The sequence below is a fragment of the Podarcis cretensis genome (assembly GCF_951804945.1).
Source record: "Podarcis cretensis genome assembly, chromosome: 10".
Lineage (NCBI taxonomy): Eukaryota > Metazoa > Chordata > Lepidosauria > Squamata > Lacertidae > Podarcis > Podarcis cretensis.
In genome coordinates, this window is record NC_137179.1 from 70,436,181 (window position 1) to 70,456,201 (window position 20,021).

Below are 20,021 nucleotides of genomic sequence, written 5' to 3' on the forward strand. Positions count from 1 at the left end.
TGTACCTGTGTTAGATTCATATAGCGCTTGTCTGAGATGTAAACTCAAAAATGAATGTTTTCCCCTGTGAAATCCTACATCACTCTCACCTTGACGCAGATATATGCTGCTGCTTTTTAAAATTAAATTGGAATAGAGCACCCTTATTTTCCTGTTTCGTTGAGTTTCTTGAGACCAGTGGTGCAATTTCATGTGTAGGATTTATGACAAGGTTTACTAGTACGTGGAAATGCCATGTGCCTTTGTGGCAAAAGCCTAACCCTCCTCCTTCCCTGTACAAGCCCCTGACCAAAGAACCATGCCTCAAAGCTCTCTAGATGCCAACAATTATTTGTTCTTTGTGTGATGGGCAGAATTGAGACCAGAATCTGCTACTGTGCTGACTGTTAGGTCCAGTTGTAGATGACTCTGGGGTTGCGGTGCTCATCTCGCTTTACTGGCCGAGGGAGCCGGCGTACAGCTTCCGGGTCATGTGGCCAGCATGACTAAACCGCTTCTGGCGAACCAGAGCAGCGCATGGAAACTGTTTACCTTCGTACTGGAGCGGTACCTATTTATCTACTTGCACTTTGAAGTGCTTTCGAACTGCTAGGTTGGTAGGAGCAGGGACCGAGCAACGGGAGCTCACCCCCATGGCGGGGATTCGAACCGCCAACCTTCAGATCGGCAAACCCTAGGCTCTGGTTTAGACCACAGCGCCACCCGCGTCCCTACCAACTGAGCTAACAACATAAAAGCAGGCCAGGCAAGTCTCTGAACTTTGCCTAGGACTCATCTGCTGGTGCAAAGGGGATCCCAGCGACTGAAGGGGACATAAGGTCAGGTTTGCTGTTCATTGCAGTTTCCCTTCTAAGAAAACCTAGGAAGTAGTGTTTTTGCCTTGCTCGGATCCCAAATCCCTGCATGTGGGTGACAGAACAGGGTCTGTTGCAGTCTATCCTACCTTACAAAGTGGAAGGTATATGAACTCATTTCACCTTTCAAACAGGCAACTTAACTTTTTATACTTGGCTTTATTGTAAATCTTTACTCATTACAAAATGAGTGGATGACCCAAATGCTAAGCAGAATCGCAAATACAGATTTGGGAGTTATTGCAGTTAAGCCAATATTGAGTTGCAGCAAAAAAAGCTAATGTGATTCATAGGTACCGTATGTGGCTTTGTTTGGTGGCTCATCACAGCAGCCTTAATAAGTGTCAGGAAAAAAATCCTCATGGCACATAGGCGATGAGCAAGATTGTGTGTGGTGGTACAGGCAACGTTCCGAGGCACTGCGCACATACATAAAATTGCATATAATTGGAGCACCTGTTGGAAAAGCCTGCAAACATCCTCTAAACCTCTGGAAACCATTGAAAAAACCAACAGCCCTATGTCGGACGGACACGAAAGGTGGGCCTGTCTCCCTCATCACTAGAGGACAGGTTGCAAACGACAACAAGCAGGCTAGACCAGTACCCCAAAGTGCTTGGCTGTGGGTCAGATGGGGCTGATGGTGTCTTGCTGAGGAACATGGCGATGAGCAGCGGGTACTTTTGTCTCTTCAGGTGCTCAGGGCACGCTTGGTCTGCAGATACAGTTTGATGTTCTTCAAATTGAAGTGTCGTTTGAAGCGGGCCAGCCAACTGCCGCTGACCTCCTTTGCAGGGTCCTTGAGGTGCCTTCTTTCTCAAGGTGCCGCCATCGACGGGCATATGCTGGCAGTTCATGTCCTCTAGCCACAGATTCAGTGCCTCATGTGCCTTGTCTCACACATGGCTGGGGACCTTGGCAATTGTAGGTGTACAGATATTCTCTGCCACTGCTGCCTGGATCTCCTCCCAAATCTTGATGCCACATATGCTGGGGGGTGGAGCAAGGGCCAGCATAAGGGGACAATGCTCCTCGTCCCAGGTTCAGGTCACTCTTTGTATTTTCATTTACTGTTTTCCCTTTGACTTTGTTGCAGGTGTGCCCAGCACAGAAGTCTAGGGCATGGGGGCATGGCAGCGCTCACTGGGCACAATTCCTGTTGCCTCCCACGTCTGGAGGCCTAACCTTGACAACGAGACACGCGATGGGGTGCGCAGATGCCTAAGCGGCACAGATCTGCGAAGGCGGACCTAAAGGGATATGCCCTAAGTCCAGTAACGACCATCCTATGGTCCAAACTCCTCCCCCCAGCAGTGCTTAGATAGGCCACAAACTTACCAGGGCCTCAGGGATTGGTGGGTGGCAGGGTCTAGTCCTCAGTAGGAGAGGATGTTCAGCTGTAGGTATCTTGGCAGCGAAACCCTAGTTAGCGTCTCGGGTGGCGGTTTTAGGCCTTGGTCGGTATTCTATAGTCTATAGTCGGGGGCAGCATATTGATGCACGCCCATGCAGCGGCGTTTGCAGGGCCTGTTAAAGGGTTTATTGTGGGAGTCACTGGCCCTACAGCGGCGGCATATAGGTCAAACTCCCGGCTAGGTGAAGTGGGAGGGCATGGTGGGTAAGTTTGCGCTTTCCAGTCCCCTCCCCCAACACCTGATTGCCCTGCACATCCTCAGCCCCTGTTGGGTATGAGAGGGAAACCTTCCAAGGCTTAAGATGAGGTTCCTACAGCTGCAATTAAATATAAGTTGTGGCCTAATTTGAACCCATACATTGTCTCCCCCCCCCCAATTTTTTAAAATTGATTTTCACAAAATTATAAACAAACAAACAGATAAACAAACAGACAGACATAAATCATAACCTTATTAAAATTACACTTATTATGAACCCATACATTGTTGTCATGTCTCATCTCTTGGGGGCGTGGTGGGCACCGGGGACAGGGTTTAGCACGTGGGCTTGCAAACAGTCCCGCACTTCCGATTTCTCCTCTGGCGTGAGCACCATTCTCTGCCTCATGGGTTTGTCATCACCCTTGGAAGATGACAGTGCTGTGTGTTTAGGTGCCATCTCAAAGAAATTCCTCCCAAAACTCCCAACACATTTGCTCTCCCCCAACTTTCCTCAAACTCCAGCTCTCCACATGCTTCAATGGTCAGTGGAAGGGCTCTTGGTTGGGATTGCAAATGCAAAGGCCCGTGGGATTGCTAGGTGATGGTTCATGCCTTTTCTGACTTCTTTGTGTCTCTTCTGGGGGCTGTTTTAGCGATTTTTAAAATTCACTTCAGGCAAAGCACGTATACATAGTCACGTGCATATTGAATGCATGTAAAGGGGGGTTGCCTGTATGTGCTTTAATGGAACATAGGTCCAACTTCCCCCCTGCAGGCAGCAGAACTTTAATTTGTTTGCACGACTGAGGTATAGGCCTGCCCTTGTAGGTATTGAGAAATGGAGAGCATTGTGCATATACAACCTGGAAGGCTACAACTTGTTTTCTTTTTGAAGCAGACAGCAGTGGCAGTCTTTCAACAGATGGTAACCATGTAAATTTCTACATCCAAATAAAAAGATATAAGATAATACACATGAATAATCTTTGGACCATTCCTTCCAGCAAGTAACCACAGAAGTGGTGGCTCAGTATAATGCATTCTGCCAAAAGATATGTTCAGGCAAAGCCTTGCCCCAGGTAACACAGGAAGAGGGTGTGCACACAAGTTCCTAACAGTTCATTTACACGGTGTTCTCCATGGAACATAACACAGGTATTACTACACTTGAAAGTCAACTTTTTTGCGGTGTAGAGAAAACTTTAGCAGGGATACTGTTTGATTCTGCCTTCAGGGAGTTGGCCTGTTAGCAAGATGCAAATTGCATTCCTGTAGCTTCACAACTTTCTTCCTGTGTAACAGGGCTCCACAACCTCTTGAATCTATGGGCTCATTTGGAATTTTGAGAATTGTGTACGTTGTCACCATTGCAAATTTGGGGCAGACAGGAACATACTTCTTTCACTCCATGCTTGGTGGTCTTCTCACAGACATCTGGCTGGCCTCTGGGAAAACAGAAAGTTGGGCTGCTATACCTGGGCTGCTCTTATAGAATCTTAGAATTGTGAGGGACCCCAAGAGAAATCTCAGCTAAAGCATCCATGACAAATGGCCATTCACCTCTGCTGAAAAACCTCCAAGGAAGACCAGTCCGCAAACTCCAGAAGGAGACGGTTCCACTGTCAAACAGGTCTTAATGTCAGAAAGTTTTTTTCCTGATGTTTAGTTGGAATCTCCTTTCTTGTGACTTGAAGCCTACCCTTCAGAGCTGGAGAAAACAAGTTTGCTCCCTCTTCCACGTGACAACCCTTGAGATCTTTGAAGATGGCTATCATAGCTGTTCTCAGTCTCCTCTTTTCCAGGCTAAACATACTCAGCTCCTTCAGTTGTTCCTCGTAAGGCTTGGTTTCCAGACCCTTGATCATTTTGGCTGCCCTCCTCTGCACATGTTCCAGCTTGTCAATATCCTTCCCTTGATCTGGACACTATACCTCTGTTGATGCTACCTAGAATCATGTGATCCACTAAAACCCCCTACATCCTTTTCACATATACTACTAGTAAGCCAGGTGTCACCCATCTTATTTGTGCATCTGATTCTTCCTGCCTAAGTGCAGAACCTTACATCTGTCCCTACTGAAATTCACTTTGTTAGTTCGGCCCAGTTCTCCAATCTGTTAATGTAATTTTAATGTCATTTTGAATTCTGATTCTGTCTTCTGTGGCATTAGCTACCTCTCAGTTTGGTGTCATCTGCAAATTTGATGAGCATCCCCTAAATTCCTTCATCCAAGCCATTTATAAAGATGTCACAAAATGGCTGCTGATGCACCCTAACCCTAACCCAGTGGTGTCCAAACTTTTTTCAAAGAGGGCCAGATTTGAAGGCTGGCCAAAGGGCGGACCAAAGTTATTGACATTGTTTTAGAATTGAAGTTGTTGAGCTTTTTAGGGTTTAGGCCCCTGAAACGGACTTTGGACATACCTGCCCTAACCATAACCCTAATACATATATGGCCTTTCACAAACCACCCATTTTGTTGATGGTAAACAACTTTTGTATCTGTCGCCAAGCCAGCTGTGTTACCAATGACAAAATACCCACTTTGCAGAAGGGAAAAGCTTCGTCTACCTGGCAACACATTTAACCCCTCCCCTCCCAAAAATCTATGAATAGATAAGCTTTCTCTTAGTTTCCATCTCTTGGCAGTCAAACATAAGATCTGTGACTGTTATCTTACCATTTAAAAAAATTTCCAGTAGAATTACTGGAACTATGCTAGGATTGTTCTTTCTTTTATTTTCAAGAAACTTTTCTCCATAACGTACGTACAGTATTTGCCATTAAGTAATGCTTCTGATTTTAGATGTAAACTGCATTTGCCAAGTTCACAGCACAAATTTTGCTAATTCTGTTGTACTGAAATCCACACAACGCTGCACTCCTTTGGCTTAGGATATATTTCCAGTGTGGGGCTCAATCCTGAGCAACTTCTACAACAAAGTAAATTAACTCCCCTTTTTGTTCTTTCCTCCCACACCTTCCCCAGAGTGGCTGGGAAAACCCAGCCAGGTGTGTGGGGGGGAGAGGGTATAAATAAAATTAATAATAATAATGATAATAATAATTTCAGTTTAAAACCGTTTTATTGTTTTGAAGTTTGTACGCTGCTCTTCTTTAGGTTTCAAACCCCATTTCTTTTAACTTCTGTGCTTATGCTTTCTAAATGCTTTTACTGTACTATCATTTTGCTGGGGAAACCCAGCCGGATAGGCGGGGTATAAATAAATTATTATTATTATTATTATTATTATTATTATTATTATTAACACCCTGAGACACTATTTGAAGGATGGGTTATAGTTTTTATAACAAATTATAACAAATCTGCTTCTACAAGTTTTTCTTCACCCCATGACTTTTAGCAAGCCATCAGCAATGTAGTTTCATACTGTCAAGTACAGAATGTGAAACCAAATTTGAGACTACTAAGTTTGACTTTCCCTGTGCCTTCTCGTCTGCCTGCTTTAGAACCCCATAACCCAGAGCACTTGTTGGCTATCTTTTCCCTTATATTTTTAGCAGCTGCACTATGAGCTCACTCTGCTATTTTCAGTTGCTTGTGACTGACAAGTGTTCCCGGCAGAGGAGCACCAAGTGGGGAAAGTGTTCCTACAGCTCGGTTTCTAGCTCTCAGACATGGCTCCCCATGAGCAATGTTCTCCTAAATCCTGCTGTACTGTGCCATTTAATTGACAAACCACAGCCCCAGTCATAACCATAGAAGAGACCTTCTATTGATCCTCTGAGACAACTGGAGCGCAGACACTGGCAACAAGGTAGACAAAATGAAAAGGTACACCTATTTCTTCAGCCAGGAAATCAATGGTCCTGTCAAAACTCATTTATGGTGAGTTATATCCCCCTTCTGCTAATAGGTGGGAAAGTAAATGGGTTGATTCCATCATGCAAAAGTCAATATAATGCGCGATTGCTCGAATATGTATGGAGCCTAGCAAGCAAGAGAGAAAGATGTGGAAACTTGGGAATGAAGTTCACAGGAGTGTCCAACTGTCTCCACATATTTGGCAAGTTGCAAGGTTCACCTCTTTGGTATTTCTCTATTAAAATGGCAGAATGCCCAGTCAAGGCTCTCTTGAAAAGTCAAGGCCTTTCTGAATGCTATCCTTCTGATATATCAGAAGCTCATCTAAGATTCTTTCTCAAAGTTCAAAAATATTTGTTTTCTGATGTGCAATTCGGAGTTTGGACGAGCAAAATAAAATGCAATATTACCATTATCTAAATCTACATTATCTAAATGTAGAAAAACACGATGCTTTACAAAGCCCTGCATTTTTATTTCTTGCTTTTTATTCAGGCTATAGCATCATGAAAACAAATGTGGCTTTCTTCAAATTACAGTGGTACCTTGGTTTTCGAACAGAATGCCTTCCGGGAGTCCGTTCGACTCCCAGAACTGTTTGAAAACCAAAGTGTGGCTTCCAATTGGCTGCAGGAGTGTCCTGCAGCCAATTGGAAGCCATGCCAGATGTTCTGCTTTCGAATATCATTCAAAAACTGGAACACTCACTTCCGGGTACATTTGGGAGCCAATTTGTTGGGAGCCAAGGCATTCAGCTTCCAAGGTACGACTGTACTAATAAAAAACCAATAGGGTTTTACATTGTTGATTAAGGTTATAATCTGACATTTCAGAAAGGTGCCAGTGAATAACAAAATAAACAATTTGGGGGGGGGTGTATGTGTCTATCTAGGCAGGCTTCAATTTCCCCCTCCCCCTGCTTCTATTTTCTGGAATTTTTACCATAATAATGTGTATATTTTTGCTATCATACTGCCTGACACCTTGTTTAGTATTAATGTGAGTTTTAACGCTTGTCTACAATCCAAATCTTCATGGGCCCAATGCAACAGAACTGCATTAAGGGCACTGGAGTGACTCGGATTCCAATTCATCCCAATTTGCTGTCTGGCTCTTAAAATGACATGAGAATTTGAGGTTAAGGAACTAGGAAGGCAGGGAAATCAAACTGGTTTCAACAGAAACACAGATTTTATCATTTGATGACTATAATACTGGGCTTATTTTGAATGCACTTCACAAACATTCAGTCAATTTAGGTGCATTTATTTTGTTCAGAACCATGGCGGTTTATTTGATTTTTAAACCAGTGGCCCACAGAGAGCCCAGGGTAGTGCATATGTTTTATCATCACAACAATCCTGTGAAGCAGAATAGGCTGAGAGAGTGAGTGATTGGTTCAAGTGTGTCTAATGTCTGAATGGTGATTTTTGAACCAGGTCTTTCCAGTGAATCTATATCCACACCCTCACCACACCCACACCCTGAAGAACTGAGGCAATGGAAGCACAGTTGGGACACAGTAGACAGGATGAAGGAAGTGAGGACCGGCCCTATCATTAGACGGATCAGGTGGCTGCCTCAGGCCACTGCTTTTGCTTGTCATGAATGGGAGGCAAACGGTTGTGATACGATTTATTTATTTCTTCTTACCGTCACGATGGGTGGGGGATCGATCCTTGTGGGAATTTTTACCTCAGGTCCAAAATTACTCAGCTTGTCTTGACTACCACGCAGACTTTTCTTGGGATGTGTCCGCACCATTTTCTGCTCTGCTTCAGGCAGAAAAATGTCTTGGGCTGGCCCTGAAAGAGTACAGCAAACTATTAAAAATGCCCCCTCTGCCCTTTAAATCCAAGCCCTGCTAGGTTTTTTTTAAAAGGTTGAGATATTACTCATGTACTTTCACGTATTTAACAATAATCTTAAGGGCTTTATTGAAAGAGCTGTGTGAGAGAGAATGAAAGCAATACATTTTTCCAGTAGATCGATGAATCTGTTTGTGTCTTTTCACCACAAAACTATGGTCTATTATTTGAAGCACAAATATTTTCTTTCAGCCTTTTCAGCCCTCTAAACTGGCGTTTGTTGCCACACACATTTCTCTGTTTCTCAGCACTCCTGTTTGCCGGGCTGGCATTTATTGTTGCCATAATTTATCCGAGAAAACCAAAGGGAATATCAGGGCGGAGGGTGTTGCAAGCAGGTCAGGATGGCAGGTTAGAACTTAACAGAAAAGGCTTGCATATGCGTGAGTGATGATATAGCTGCCAAATCCCAAGCACGGTGCTTTTCCTTACCCCACAGTTCAGCAGCTTTATCTGTTTTGTTTGCTCAAGGTGCTTAGTGATTATATTGCCTAGTTCTTATACAACAACTGCTAGGTAAATCGCCTTCTGAGAGGTAGCCCTTTAGATTGCAGGTGTGAGCTCACATATCTGAATCATAGCTCTCAACTTACAGATTTGAAAATAAGGGACCAGCAGCCTTGAAAATAAGGGATCAGCAGCCAAAATAAGGGATTTTAGTCAACCAGCTGAAATACGAAGTTAAAAGGGACCAGATAATTTTGGAGAGCAGCGCCGGTTTTTAGCCCTTCGTTTCCAGAGGTTGCTGCTCAAGACACCAGCTGATGAAACACTGCAATTCAATAACTACAAGCAGCAACCACTTTTCGCACAAAACGAAGTCCAAGCTACGAAGATGTATCTGTATCTTTTCTCTCGTGCTCCATCTGCAGCTCTCAGTTCCATCAGGCGGGGCGGGAGGAGGGGGGGAATAGCGCCCGAAGTAAACCCGCAGGTCAGACCATCTATGCTAGTCTACCACTACAAATTTATAGGAGAGGTGCTTGCGGTCCTTCCTCCGCTTTCCCCCAATATGGTTAGCCCTTGGAACACCTGCCCGCGCCTCCGCCTCCTCTCTCTGAACTGCTTTCTCTATGGTTGCCCTCGCTCTCCTCTCAAGGCTCCTCAGCAATTCATAGGGCGCACGAGGCTGCCCATTTCATCCGGGTCCTTTGGTGGCGCAGCCGCAGTACGGCCTAGCGGGAGCGGTGGGCAGAGGGGAGGCCCCAGGCAGAGATGCTCCGTTCGGTGGCTGCAAGGAGGATGGTGGCGGAAGGGCCCGAGGCTCCTGCCAGTCCTCGTGGGGAGGGGCTCCAGGGGGCCAGGACTGGTGAGAGGAGGCCGGAGGGGGGCAGGCTAGGCAGCCAAGCAACACAGCTGGAGCCTCCCTCCTCCCTGGCCGGCAGGGAGGGAGGGAGGGAGGGAGGGAGGGAGAGGAGCTGCTTCCTTTGAAACCCGGGAAATTCAAGGGGCATCATCAGTAAGGGACAGCAGTGGGACACAGCACTGGGATAAGGGAGTTTCCCGCCAAATAAGGGACAGTTGACAGCTATGATCTGAATACATATACAAATATAGAAAAGTAGCTGCTGTGGGGAAGGCCGCTGGCCTAGTACGGTGCCCTTTCCTCTGGTATCTAAATTTCCCAGGCAGGGATTTATTTGAGTGGAAGAGCATTCATTTACACGATTCCTCCACCTGCAGTCTGAAGTAGTGCAGCTGAGAGAAACAGGTTTTCCTCCATCTGCTCCTTAAATTACCAATGTTTTCCTAGGCTAGGCCTCTTTACAACAATATATTCATTTCAGTGTGTTCCGAAAATGTGATCGAGACATTTTTTAATTTTTTAGATCGAGACTTTTTTAAGATTCAAAAGGAAGGAGAGAGGTGTATTATGGTTTATTCCGATTATTAAAAACACCTTTCAAGAAGAGAGTTATCTCTTAATCATGTGCATTCAAATCAAGGACAAGCTTTGGAAAATTATGAACAGGCTCATATGTCATGAAGTTCTTCAGATCATATCTAGCTTCCTATAAGCTTAATGGACATTGGCAGATAAAAGGCTAAAAAAAAAGAACGCGCCATGCTCGTTGACCCCGCACATTAACACTGTAATACAAAACCACAAGAGATCTTTTACCAGCAGAAACCATATTGAGTCTCATCTTTCCCAGCAGGTGGGGACCTTTAACTTGATTGGCATAATATACTAAGAACTTATTTACAGTATCTTAATATGCTGATTTTCTGCCGTTTCAAATATCAAAAGATTGCTATTATTTTAACAGAGGATAACAAGCGTTCTGGCTCACTGTATTAAGGAATAAATAAGATGGAGTAGGGGACGCAGGTGGTGCTGTGGGTTAAAGCCTCAGCGCCTAGGACTTGCCGATCGAAAGGTCGGTGGTTCGAATCCCTGCGGCGGGGTGCGCTCCCGCTGCTCGGTCCCAGCGCCTGCCAACCTAGCAGTTCGAAAGCACCTCCGGGTGCAAGTAGATAAATAGGGACCGCTTACCAGCGGGAAGGTAAACGGCGTTTCCGTGTGCGGCTCTGGCTCTGGCCAGAGCAGCGATGTCACGCTGGCCACGTGACCCGGAAGTGTCTCCGGACAGCGCTGGCCCCTGGCCTCTTAAGTGAGAGGGGCCCACAACCCCAGAGTCTGTCAAGACTGGCCCGTACGGGCAGGGGTACCTTTACCTTTACCTTTACCTAAGATGGAGTAGACAAAGCAGTCGAGTGTACGGACTGTAATCGACTGAGCTATATAATGCAAGAACTTGAGGATTTTCAGAAAGTGCTTTGAATAGTTATACTTTAAAACCTGGGTAGGTAAGCTGTCCCTACCTTACAGATATTGCTGGACCCCATGATCTCTGACCACTGGCTATGCTGGCTGGACCTGAGAGGAGCTGGTGTCCAACAACTTATGAATGGGCCCTGCCACAGTGTAATGCACACATAGCTGTCAACTTTCAGATTTGAAAATAAGGAATCAGCCTTGAAAATAAGGGATCAGCAGCCTCACCTATCCCGGGGACAGTCTACGGGATATCTAACAATCTGGGATAGCAGTGGGAACACGGCACTGGAATAAGGGAATTTCCTGCAAAAAAAGGGAAGGTTGACAGCTATGAATGCACAGCTATATCATGTGCATGAAATGTGTGACCATCATCAGTCAATATTCAGCAGTGGGATCTATTGATCTATCTATCTACCTATCAGTGCTATTTTTATAGAAAAAGAGGTGCCAGATCTCGCCATGAACGCCATACTACTCCGGAATTATCACCTGTGGATTGCATGTAGATCCGACACATTACATTAAAAAGCAATATTGATTCCCCAAATCTTCAGAATAGCGACAACAAATTATTTAAATGACCCAAGAAAAGGAAACGTTCTGTGGAATAACGGACAGGGGACAACCGTTTTGCGCTGCTGTTGTTGTGAATATCACTATGCTTAATTTTGTTTGTACAGAACAGTCACAAACTGCACCTCACAGTCATTTGGCCCCAGCGTGCTTACAAAATCCACGAATGTGTTTGTTTGCATACACACACAACTGCAGAAAACATTTCATTGCATCTGATAATGTGGCCTGGGGCCTTATGGGAAAAGAAATCGGTTAAGCTCTTTGTTGCTTATTCTCTGGATTGTCCATCATGACCTCTGGCAAGTGCCGGAAGCAGCAATGCCTACCTAAAAGATTTGTCACAGATTCAAGTGGCTGTAGGTCCCAGATATCTTCCTTTGTTGGGGTTTGATTCCTGTCAGAATCTTTACTCATCTTTGCAGCCAAGGCATTACTGAAAATATGTGAAGAGCTCATTTTAAAACAAACCAGCTTTTATCCAATCAAGGATGCACCATACAGTAGGTAGACGATGGAGGAGTTCTATTATTTCATCACTGGCTCGCTGAAACCCATCACGTTTGCTTGGCTAATGTTCTTGGCAAGGCTCCCCACGCAGGACTCTTGTGGGTTGGGGAGGGGGCTGCCACAAAGACAACGCTCTTTTTCTTCTCTTATTGGTGTTAATGGCAATGCAGGCTTCATGCAGCTGAGCCCCTCCTATTTCCATCCCTAAACTGCAAATTAATCTCCTGTTTCTCAGTTGTTAACCACAAACAAAATGGCCCATGGTTTCCCTGTAAAGCTGCTTGATGAGGTCTCGTGTTGTGACTGTTCCCGAAAGGTGCTGATCTTGATGTTTGTTCCCTGGGGCTAAAATGACGTTGTTAAACCAGCTACGGTATAATTGCCACAAGCTTATCCTTCACCATGTCCCTGGATAAATCAAGGGGCTGGATAAATCATTATATTATACAGTCTATATGCACAAACAGGACACACACACATACAGGCACAGAATTCTCCTTTTCCCATCAGTCCTAGTGCCATGATGGGTTCAAAGATCACCCCTCCCTGCTAATCGGATAATGAGGGTGATCTGATGAGAAAGAAAACTGGCAGGGCTGCAACACAATGGAAAACTGGATGAGGATGTCTGGCATGCCACCGAGAAAGCCTTAGCAGGCTGGATCAGACCAGCAGGCCAGGAATTCATCACCGCTATCATAGGCACTAATAGAGGGACGCGGGTGGCGCTGTGGTCTAAACCACCGAGCCTAGGGCTTGCTGATCAGAAGGTCGGCGGTTCGAATCCCTGCGATGGCGTGAGCTCCCATTGTTCAGTCCCAGCTCCTGCCCACCTAGCAGTTCAAAAGCATATCAAGTGCAAGTAGATAAATAGGTACCGCTCTGGCGGGAAGGTAAACAGTGTTTTCGTGCGCTGCTCTGGTTTCGCCAGAAGCTGCTTAGTCATGCTGGCCACATGACCCGGAAGCTGTCTCCGGACAAAATGCTGGCTCCCTCGGCCTATAGAGCGAGATGAGCGCCGCAACCCCAGAGTCGTCCGCGACTGGACCTAATGGTCAGGGGTACTTTTACCTTTACCATTAGGTAGAATGAGGCACTTGCCTCAGGCAGTAAATGCCAGGGATGAAATCAGCCCTCTACCATTTCCCCTTAAGCTAACCTGTCTCCTAACCTAGCCTACTGCCAACAGGTATATTGCTGGATGTTGCCCCATCATCAGTGTTGAAGTAAGTTGAATTTTGTGTATAAATGGAGGGACTCAAGCAGCACTATTAGCATGTTTGCCTATATAGCACAGTTTACGTTGAATTCCCGACATCGCTCCGCAACCTGGCCCAAATCACTGAGCATAAAATAAATTGGTCTGTTTTTGGAAGCAAGCAGAGCTCCGCCAACTATACATATCAGAGAGGTGGCACACACTGTAATACACAGCTAGTGAGGAGGAGAAGGCTGTCACAATTTGCAAGTTTAAATGTCAAAATAATCATAGATGGGAATTCAGACAGCTTAAAACAGCAGTTATACTGGAGTGAAAATAATAGCAGGCTGTTAAACACATGTGTATGCACACAGTAAGAAACAAAACCTGATCCGGACATAATATTGGTTCCTTTTTTTGAGGGGGTGGGTGCCCCCAGGAACTCAAAACATCAACACATTAAAAAATGAATTAGTTTCAAAACAGAAAACATCATCCTCTGGATGTTGAATAAAAATGTTTCTACACTGTAATGGGGACGGACGGACGATGATGACCAGTTTTTGTCCACTAGATGTCTCACAGATCTGGAATGTTCATCTGGACATTTGAAAAATACATTCATCTAGACATCTGGATTCCATGCTGGAGTCTTTAATACTAGGAACAGGTTCATCCATGTGCAAAGCCTTGGAGAATTAATCAAAGGGACACTCCTGATGCAGAGTGTGCCGCTTCCACTATCCCAATAATGTCAGAAGATATGTATTGCTAGTAATGAAAGCTACTGAAAACTTATTAAGAAATACATGAAACTATGCTCAAAACTCCAATTCTTTGCATTTTTTAAAAAACCTATTACTTTCCTCCAAACGATTATCTTGTTTTCCCTATAACTACTGCACCTTAAAAAAGGTTAAAACAAAACTTAGATATACGCTTGATTACAAACAATTTTATCAGTTTAAGCAGTACAGCAATTTCAAATGTTCAAAGAGTATTTTCTCAAAAAAAAAAATATTTGGTATAGCAATCATCTCACAAAAAGAATTAGGTGTATGTGAGGAATTGATAAAAATTAAACAGAATATCATAAATATATGAAGAGGAAACTGGTATTTGTAATGCAGTACATGAGCTCCATCTCCTGAAAATTGGAGGAAGCAGCAATATATGTTTCTAGATAAAGACTTCTGAAATAAAAATGTAGGAATTCTTCATGCATTGGCCAGGATTCCACATAACGTCACCATACCTTACCCAATACACGTACAAGCTTTGGGTTCATCTAACCTGTCCCCTTTCCTTTGCTGGCACTGCTGTGATGAGATCAAAAGCTTTCACTTCCGTTTTAACCTAACCATAGTTTCTTGTTATGTCTGAACTGGGAGCTGTGGCTACTTTATTGCAATATGATAACAACTACTGTTTGAAGTTGGCTTGTTTCAATAAACCATAGTTAATATCGACCTTGTTTTGCCCAGACTTGGACATAACATGGAATCACAGATAGCTGAAAATGGAAGCAAAAGCTTCTACTTTTGTTGCAGCCATGCTGGAGGAGGAAGGCAAGAAGTGAATGAGTGCATGCAGTGCTAAACTATGGAAAGACAACTTGCACGTGGCTTGCATAATATTTAAAAGGCCTGTTACTTGAGAGGAAGATAAAATTGCATGGAATTCTATGCATGGGCTCATGTGTTTTGTTTTTGTTGTCTGCATATAAATGAGGGAAACTTAAAGAATTAAAGGTGTTATGTTAAACTATAGTTATATCTTCCAACAAGTATTATTCATGATTAAGCACATGCTAATGACAGATTTTTGGGACGCAGGTGGCGCTGTGGGTTAAAGCCTCAGCGCCTAGGGCTTGCTGATCGAAAGGTCGGCGGTTCGAATCCCTGCGGCGGGGTGCGCTCCCGCTGCTCGGTCCCAGCGCCTGCCAACCTAGCAGCTCGAAAGCACCTCCGGGTGCAAGTAGATAAATAGGGACCGCTTACCAGCGGGAAGGTAAACGGCGTTTCCGTGTGTGGCTCTGGCTCTGGCTCTGGCTCTGGCCAGAGCAGCGATGTCACGCTGGCCAGGTGACCCGGAAGTGTCTCCGGACAGCGCTGGCCCCTGGCCTCTTAAGTGAGATGGGCGCACAACCCCAGAGTCTGTCAAGACTGGCCCGTACGGGCAGGGGTACCTTTACCTTTACCTTTAATGACAGATTTTTAAACAGTTGAAGTTGATAACCTAAATAAGTATTGCATGAAAGATTGAGCTGATTAAACAAATTCTAAAGTACGAGCTTGTGGAACTATAACTTTAAGGCAACTAATACATTTGCTGCATCTTACTCCATTTTCTACAATAAATTCTCAAGTGGTGGTTCTTTGTCATTCAATCTGTTTCCTTTTATTTCCTTCAAATTATATTAGATTTTGTGTGTGTTTTGATGTTGGTTATGACCCCTGTTTTACATCCGTGTGGAAGCTTTTCCAGACACTTATGGAATGGACCACAGAGCACAGGGGACTTTTCAGTGTTACATACTGTTTTCTCTTGCAAGTGCCAAAACTAATAACAACAGTTTAGCACGTGTGCCTGGGAAATCACAAGTGGGATGCAAGCCAAGGAACAAAAGCAATTGAGAAAAGAAATCTGATATACACTATTCCACAGTAAAAGGCCTAAGCTCTAGTCAAGGCCTTAAGGCTTATCCACATATGAGCATTATTTAGCTGTTAATGCAGTTTTCCCCCATTCAGATTAGACTGGAGTAGTCCAGAAACAAATGTATTTGAATTTGTATATAAGAAGTAACTTTGGTCTTTCTTGATCTTACCAGTAGGCATTTCCTTTTGTTCTGACCATCTGATTCTAATCCTATGCATGTCTACTCAGACGTAAGTCCCATTGTTTTCCATGGAGCCTGCTCCAAATAACTGAGCACAGGTCTGCAGCCTTCAATCTTCAATCAGAGAATTATAGAATTGTAGAGTTGGAAGGAATCTCAAAGGCCCTTGAGATATTTGAAGACGGCTATCATATCTACTCCCAGTCTCCTCTTTTCCAGGCTAAACATATCCAACTCCCTCAAACACTCCTCATAAGGCTTGGTTTCCAAACTCTGCATGTGCTCTGCACATGTTCCAGCTTGTCTATATCCTTCTTAAATTGTGGCACCCAGAACTGGTCACAGTATTCCAGGTGTGGTCTGACCAAGGCAGAATAGAGTGGTACTATACCTTCCCGATCTGGACACTATACTTCTGTTGATGCAGCCTAAAATAGCATTAGCTTTTTTTTTGCCACTGCATCACTCTGTTGACTCACGTTAAGCTTGAGGTCCACCCTAGATCCTTTTCACATGTACTGATAGTAAGCCATGTGTCCATCTTATTTGTGCAGCTGGTTCTTCCGGCCTAAGTGCAGAACATGACATTTGTCCCTATTAACATTCATTTTATTAGTTTTGGCCCAGTTCTCCAATCTGTTAAGGTCATATTGAATTCAGCTTCAGTCTTCAGTGGCAATATGTACCCACTCCCAGTTTCGTATCACCTACAAATTTGATACCTTCATCCAAGTCATTTATAACAATGTTGAACAACAACGGGCCTAGTACAGAACCCTGCATCAATCCACTTATCGCTTTTCCCCCCAGGATGACAAGGAACCATTAGTGAGCACTCTTTGGGTTTGGGTTAGCCAACCAGCTCCAAATTCACCAAACATTTACTTTGTTCAATCCAGTTTTTACCAGATTTCTCATAAGAATGTCATGGTGGACTTTGCTAAAAGCCTTACTGAAATCAAGATACACTATATCTACAGCATCCCCCTGATCTAACAGCTTGTAACTCTATCCAAAAAACACACAAATGTCTGGCAGGACTTGTTTTTGAGGGGGGTCAAAATTACTGGGTGCCAGATCCTTCCCATATTTCCTGGATGTAGTAAAAGTTAGAATTGATGAAGGTTTGATTAACATTGGCCAAACACACAAAAAACCTTGGATTTAGTTATCAGCTGGGCAGAGCTAGCTGGGTGGGGCAGTAGCAGGAGACAAAGGCCTGGTTGTTGCAGCTTGCCACAGCCTCCTACCATCCTACTGATTACCGTACTTTTCACTCTATAAGACGTACCCGACCATAAGACACACCTAGTTTTTAGAGGAGGAAAACAAGAAAAAAAGTATTCTGAATCAAATGTTGTTGAAGAGGCTTTGCGCGGCTATCGCTGAAGCCAGAACAGCAAGAGGGATCGCTGCGTAGTGAAAGCAGCAATCCCTCTTGCTGTTCTGGCTTCAGCGATAGCCGCGCAGCCTGCATTTGCTCCATAAGACACACATACATTTCCCCTTACTTTTTAGGAGGGGAAAAAGTGTGTCTTATAGAGCGAAAAATATGGTACCTTTCCCCTCACGTAGTGAGTTTTGGTAATAGAATTGCTATTGCTTCTTCCCCTGCCTCCTCCACCATCATTATGCAAACACGTGGAGCTTTATTATTGCAGTAAAAACACTTTATGCTGGCTTTTCTATTTAAAAAAAGTATAGGAGATGCCTGTCGAACATTAGCAAATATTATGCCTAACGAGACCAGGTCCAAGGCACTTTGATGCATTTGTAAAGTTAATACTCTTCACAAATAACACTGCCATGTATCCAAAACAATCGATTTGCCCAACCACAATCTACGTATGTAGTCTGGATGTTGTTGGACTACGTCTCCCATCATCCCTGACTATTCACCATGTTGGCTTGGGTGGAAGGGAGTTGCAGTGCAACAACAACTGGAATGAAACAGATTTCCCACTCCTGTGTTGCCCGGTTCCTTTATTAACCATGAAACTCTTTTGAACAAAAAACTATGTACTCTGATGTTAGGGCTGAGTACAAATGCTGGCATTAGATATGGTTCTATTTGAAATGTAGGATTACCATATTCTGAGTTAAGCTGCTTCTTTCACATTATTGTTTGTTTTGTCAACTTTTTGGCATTTATATTTATACTTAGAAACTGATATATTAGAGCGATTGCTCTTTGGGCCTGATGTATTTCTCCTTTCTTACAACAAAGCAGCAGGAGTATTTATTTCTGACAGTAATAGTCTTGTTTGTGCTGGTCTGGAACATCTCACCTGACACGATACATTTGCTTCTGAGTCACACACTGCACTAAAAGCATGCAAAACTATTATGCCAAAGTCAACCAAGCTCCAACAAGTGACTTTGAACACAGTGTCATGCAGATGCCATTAATAGCTACGTTATCAAAAGTCCAGAAATCTACAGTACAATTGAATTGCAATTGAAGTCTTCAACAAAAGTACTTTGAAAGGGTGCTCCACATGAAATTGCTGAATTAGCATTTATTAGCAAATTAATTTCACTATGTCCCTGCCCCCTGGAATATTATACTGGCTTTTTGAAAAGATAATGAAAGCTAAATAAATTGTGTGATCATATATTATCGCTGATGTGAATGGTCATTGCGTTTGTCTTATATGCAGTCCATCGAACCTAACACAGAATTGCTACAGTTTTGTTTCTTTAAATTTCATGACCATTTGGCTCCACCATTGACGAGGTTTTTGTTTAGATGTGTATGTGTGCATGTGCACATAATATGCGTCAAGTGATTACAACACTTCAAGCATCTGATGAAATGGGCTCTACTCCACCAAAAGCTTAGCCACAATAAACCTGCTAGTGTCTGAAGGTGCCAGGAGACTGTTCCTTTCACTGCCACAGACTTACGCAGCTATTTATTTATTCATTATTTAAGAACATTTATATTCCTCTTTTCAGCTCCCAAAGGGTCCCCCAAGGTGGCTTCCAAAGTAAAAACAAAAAGTGCAAACATATTATAAAAATATAAAAACTAACACAATATATCAGTTAAATAATTAAAACAACAGCACAGCAATGGCTTAACCAAACCTCTTTCAGGAAGCAATTCCATCAGACTGAGTGACATTACTGAGAAGACATTTTCAAGCTGATGTGGGGGAACAGGGATCTTGGCCTCTGATGCCGAACATTGTTTGCAAGGAAAAGAAGTCATTCCTTCAGATAACCTGGCCCCAACCCATTCAGGTTGATTAGCTTTCTGACAAACTATGTTTTATACCACAAAAGCTTATGCACCAATAAATCTGTTGTTCATTAAAATGTGATTCAACAGTTAAACATGGGCCAGTAATGGAGATGCAGAGATTGAGCTGAAAGCTGGGAATCTTGCAGCAATTCCTCACTCACTATGTGGTTCATAAACATTGTACTGTTCAAGAGAAAGAACAATGACTGAGAAATCCATAGTTCAAAACTCATTTCATTCAGAGATCCAAAAGTAAATTGTAAGACCCATCTATCAATAATATTTTCTTCTTTATGCTGAGCCTAATCCTATGATGCCATGATGCTAAAACGATTTGGGGTGGTCCCATTAAATTTGTTTTTGACTGCTCTGATAGAAACCCCCCACTGGGATGCCAAAAGCTTTTTGTAACCTCCCCCAAAACATGCTTAACATGTTTTTAGTTATTTTCAAGAATTACTAACCATTCTGTGATCCCAAATGTTCTTTGACCACTCCAATATCCCCCAAATGTGACTATTAAAGCAAATTCAAATTTGCTCCACTCACTTTTACACTTCAGCCATGCCCAGAAACAGCTTGCCAACTTTGCTGTAAAACTCTCCACACTTCAAAACACTGACCAACTTCTACAAACATGCACCAAACAATTATCCTAACTCTCCACGACCTGAGGCATTGCTACAGATTTCACAGTG

General features: G+C 43.6%; 2 long non-coding RNA genes across 2 annotated transcripts in view; one reads left to right on the forward strand and one right to left on the reverse strand.

Moving 5' to 3' along the window:
- LOC307225701 overlaps window positions 1–20,021 on the forward strand; it is a 164,018-nt gene that overhangs the window by 84,514 nt on the left and 59,483 nt on the right. The gene's annotated exons all lie outside the window — the stretch shown is intronic.
- LOC307225695 overlaps window positions 1–20,021 on the reverse strand; it is a 38,598-nt gene that overhangs the window by 11,129 nt on the left and 7,448 nt on the right. The window contains exon 2 of the long non-coding RNA XR_013843137.1: window positions 7,951–8,102. This is a non-coding gene — a long non-coding RNA (uncharacterized lncRNA). The remainder of the gene's footprint in view (window positions 1–7,950; window positions 8,103–20,021) is intronic.